We start from the raw sequence: 5,000 nt of genomic DNA, 5'->3' as shown, positions 1-5,000 counted from the left end.
GGCGCGTCGCACGCCTTCAGCTCGCCCCACCGGCAGGACGTCCCACGATACATGCCAGTTAAACACCGACGGGCGGTGAACCAACAGCGTGGGACACAAATCCAACTACGAGCTTTTTAACCGCAACAACTTTAATATACGCTATTGGAGCTGGAATTACCGCGGCTGCTGGCACCAGACTTGCCCTCCAATAGATACTCGTTAAAGGATTTAAAGTGTACTCATTCCGATTACGGGGCCTCGGATGAGTCCCGTATCGTTATTTTTCGTCACTACCTCCCCGTGCCGGGAGTGGGTAATTTGCGCGCCTGCTGCCTTCCTTGGATGTGGTAGCCGTTTCTCAGGCTCCCTCTCCGGAATCGAACCCTGATTCCCCGTTACCCGTTACAACCATGGTAGGCGCAGAACCTACCATCGACAGTTGATAAGGCAGACATTTGAAAGATGCGTCGCCGGTACGAGGACCGTGCGATCAGCCCAAAGTTATTCAGAGTCACCAAGGCAAACGGACCGGACGAGCCGACCGATTGGTTTTGATCTAATAAAAGCGTCCCTTCCATCTCTGGTCGGGACTCTGTTTGCATGTATTAGCTCTAGAATTACCACAGTTATCCAAGTAACGTGGGTACGATCTAAGGAACCATAACTGATTTAATGAGCCATTCGCGGTTTCACCTTAATGCGGCTTGTACTGAGACATGCATGGCTTAATCTTTGAGACAAGCATATGACTACTGGCAGGATCAACCAGGGAGCTGCGTCAACTAGAGCTGAGCAGCCGGCCGCCCGGGAGTGTGTCCCGGGGGCCCGCGCGAACACGCAAGCGTCCGCTCAATTATTCTGCAAACAGGAGGAGGCTGAGCTCCCCTGCACAATACACCTCGAAACCCTCTCAGGTCCCGGCGGCTCGCAGCGCCGTCCTAAGTATTTGGTCGGGTTCGAGAGAGGCGCAATCGCCCGGAGTTTGGCGAGTAGACGCTTTAGGTGCGACCACCCGTGCTCCCAACTGAGCTTGCCGCTGCCGACAGAGGCCCGGGAGCGTGCTGTCGTGGCATTGCCGGCGGGAGACAACACGCGCCACCTACGGTGGCCGGCAGCTCCAACGCCAGCGCCACAGAAGGACAAAAGCCCCACTTGGGTGCCGAAGCGAACTCTCCCAGCACAGCGCACGCGCCAACACGTCCGCACAGCTGCGATACAAACCACCTGCGAGAACCGCAGAGGCGACCGAGCAGCAGACGGCGTCGCGGCGCCGAGCGCCGGGCGGCGGCGCATCCTCAGCGCACACAGTCCTCAATCGGACCAGCACACTGCAGATGTCCACCGCGCTTCGCACCGGGCCCGCGAGGACCTACTTTGGCCGCACGGCGCCGCGTGCAGGGTGCGCCGGCGCGCAGCTGCGCCGCCTGCCGCCTCCGTCGGCCGGCGCGCCTGCCACTGGCCGCCCCCACCAGCCGGCTGTAGCGCGTGCGCCCACGCACCGCGCGGCCAGCACGCCGGGAGGCCCCCCCTCACCGGCCGGGGACGGTCCCACCCAGCCACCGCCGCGTATCGCTTCACACCCACATGCCATTCACGTTCGTGGGCATGGTGGGTATCGCTGAAACAACCGGTTGGTAGCTCAACCGATCGTCGCCATCACTGATTCACCTCTAGCGAGAACAACCGCACCACAACGGTTTACCAGTTGTTCATTTGCGTAACGTCACCAGCAAACGTAGACGTCCATCGCCATTTGCAAATTCAACGATTGTTGCATGCCTGTGTCAGGTGTCACGACACACTATGTCTGCCCACATACACGCAACAACATGTGCACGCTTCGCGAACACGTGGAAGGTGGCCCCCGTACGTATGCGATGTCCATTGCGCGAACGACTGTCAACCGGCCTCTGTCGCATGTCGCAGATGTGGAACGCAGTGCACCATGCTATCACGGTGTGTGAGAAGAGACGACTACGTCTGACAACACGCGCCACTACATCAACAGACGGCTCATGCTGATCGCCATCCACGGCATACCATACTGCAATCCAGCTCTTATAGGGAGACGACACGTAGCTGAGTGCACAATATTTGGACCGTATGGTTCGCCATTGTTGGCGCAGTCGTGGTACGGTCACACATGTACCACGATGTATCATTCAGTACATGAGGACCAATGTGCAGTACAGTGTGTCATTTGGACGTACAACATCAGCGGACAGTTGACACAAGCCGTACCACAACGTAGGCTGTGCTTCGCCATGCGAATGCCAATGAACAACTGCGAAGGGCATTGAGCATGTACGTCCTGCTGCCATCCGCATTACAGTGTATAGCTGCAAGGTGTTTAACATGAAGCGATACTCTGGGGACCGGGCAGTGCGAGTGGCAAACTATATTGCGGGGGTTGCAGTTAGGCAACACTACACTAATTTAACGCGTCGTATGACAATTACAGAGCGGGTTAAGGCCCAACGTGTGTTGGGTTAAGGCCCAACGTGTGTTGGGTTAAGGCCCAACGTGTGTTGGGTTAAGGCCCAACGTGTGTTGGGTTAAGGCCCAACGTGTGTTGGGTTAAGGCCCAACGTGTGTTGGGTTAAGGCCCAACGTGTGTTGGGTTAAGGCCCAACGTGTGTTGGGTTAAGGCCCAACGTGTGTTGGGTTAAGGCCCAACGTGTGTTGGGTTAAGGCCCAACGTGTGTTGGGTTAAGGCCCAACGTGTGTTGGGTTAAGGCCCAACGTGTGTTGGGTTAAGGCGCAACATAGGTTAGGTTAAGGCGCAACATAGGTTAGGTTAAGGCGCAACATAGGTTAGGTTAAGGCGCAACATAGGTTAGGTTAAGGCGCAACATAGGTTAGGTTAAGGCGCAACATGGGTTAGGTTAAGGCACAATATGGGTTAGGTTAAGGTACAATATGGGTTAGGTTAAGGTACAATATGGGTTAGGTTAAGGTACAATATGGGTTAGGTTAAGGTACAATATGGGTTAGGTTAAGGTACAATATGGGTTAGGTTAAGGTACAATATGGGTTAGGTTAAGGTACAATATGGGTTAGGTTAAGGTACAATATGGGTTAGGTTAAGGTACAATATGGGTTAGGTTAAGGTACAATATGGGTTAGGTTAAGGTACAATATGGGTTAGGTTAAGGTACAATATGGGTTAGGTTAAGGCGCAACATAGGTTAGGTTAAGGCGCAACATAGGTTAGGTTAAGGCGCAACATAGGTTAGGTTAAGGCGCAACATAGGTTTGGTTAAGGCGCAACACGGGTTAGGTTAAGGCGCAACACGGGTTAGGTTAAGGCGCAACACGGGTTAGGTTAAGGCGCAACACGGGTTAGGTTAAGGCGCAACACGGGTTAGGTTAAGGCGCAACACGGGTTAGGTTAAGGCGCAATACGGGTTAGGTTAAGGCGCAACACGGGTTAGGTTAAGGCGCAACACGGGTTAGGTTAAGGCGCAACACGGGTTAGGTTCAGGCACAATACGGGTTAGGTTAAGGCACAATACGGGTTAGGTTAAGGCACAATACGGGTTAGGTTAAGGCACAATACGGGTTAGGTTAAGGCACAATACGGGTTAGGTTAAGGCACAATACGGGTTAGGTTAAGGCACAATACGGGTTAGGTTAAGGCACAATACGGGTTAGGTTAAGGCACAATACGGGTTAGGTTAAGGCACAATACGGGTTAGGTTAAGGTACACATTGTTGTAAGGAAAGGTGTTTTGGGGGGGGGGGGCCGGTTTGTTGATTGTGATTATCGTAAGTAAATGACTGCGGCATCATCTGATTTGCCATGTCAGGGTGCACCTTTGGCTCATGACAGGCGGCGCTCTGATTCCATGCTTGTGGCAGACCTGTGTCTTTCATTCCTGCCATTGTTTGTGTGCTGTGACAGGAGGCAGTATTGTGATGTTGGGTGTACCCCTGTGTAGGACATGTGTGGGTGTTGGTGGCTTAGCTGAGCAATGGTGGTTGTCGGAAGGGTGGGATATTCTGTTTTGTGAGTGGACCTCCCGGTCTGGTTATGATAGTGTGGATTGTCTAATGTGGCGGAGAGGATGCACTGGGTGTTGTTCCATGCTGGTGCTTACATATTGTCTCTGTGCCTGTTACAGGCAGAGAGTAGTGCGTGATAAGAGTGTCTGGCTGCCGTGTGGTTGTGATTGTGAGCAGAGTCTTTCAGCATGTATACGGACAGTTGTATACATTATCTGTATTTTGATGGCTCTATCTATTACTAATCAGCGCCGTGTATACGTTTCATCCGGTTCCAGTCGAAACTGTTGTATCTCTGTACATTAGTGACACGGCGAGGCCGCCACGTAGTTACTCGTCTCGGCAGCTTCCACCGGTGTATGGCAAATGATTATAAGGAATCAGTCTAGTCGTCAATACCGATAGTGTGACGTCACATGTCTGGGGTGGGGGACGCTGCGCCCTTCCGGTGGGTCATGGCCTAGGAAGACTCTTCCCACGCAGGGGGGGCTTGGACTGTCATTGACTCTTCCGAGTAATATACTTGCCGTACGTTTTTGCGACTGCGAGTGCAACGCTCACCGGTACCGACATGGATGGAGCGCCTCCTAGCTGCCGCTGAGCATCTGCATTCGTACAGAGAGCAACGCGATCGCGTCTGTAGCTCGTACGTGGTACAGCTCGCAGCTCATGTATATGGACAGCGGGAATGTCGCATATTGGACATAACTCTTCATGAAACGCACGTTATAGGGGTGGATTGCACATTGCGAGTGCGAGCAAAGTCCGCCGTTCATCCGCTGGAGTTGCGAGTTGGGCGGTTGGGGTGGGGCACGAACGGGTGCAGGTGGAGTGATTGCCGGTCCACGACTTCGTGCGGCAGAGGCGCTGGCGTTGGGGTGCTGTTGTCGACAGAGGATGCAGGCTTTGTGGGTGGGGTCGAAAGAAGGGCACTGTGGGCCCATGGCTGTCTTAGTCGGCTTGGCGTCTCATAGATGACGGTATCGTCGTTGCAGGAGGTCATGTTGCGGGAG

The 5,000-nt window shown here is 53.9% G+C and overlaps 1 non-coding gene across 1 annotated transcript in view; it reads right to left on the bottom strand.

Moving 5' to 3' along the window:
• Window positions 1–754, bottom strand: part of LOC124620977 — a 1,910-nt gene extending 1,156 nt beyond the window's left edge. The window contains exon 1 of the ribosomal RNA XR_006980473.1: window positions 1–754. This exon is cut by the window's left edge and continues 1,156 nt beyond it. This is a non-coding gene — a ribosomal RNA (small subunit ribosomal RNA).
• Window positions 755–5,000: the final 4,246 nt, after the last annotated feature.

Source organism: Schistocerca americana, chromosome 6 (assembly GCF_021461395.2).
Source record: "Schistocerca americana isolate TAMUIC-IGC-003095 chromosome 6, iqSchAmer2.1, whole genome shotgun sequence".
NCBI lineage: Eukaryota > Metazoa > Arthropoda > Insecta > Orthoptera > Acrididae > Schistocerca > Schistocerca americana.
Note: the sequence above shows the minus strand (reverse complement) of the source record. Positions and strands in the feature narration are given on the sequence as shown.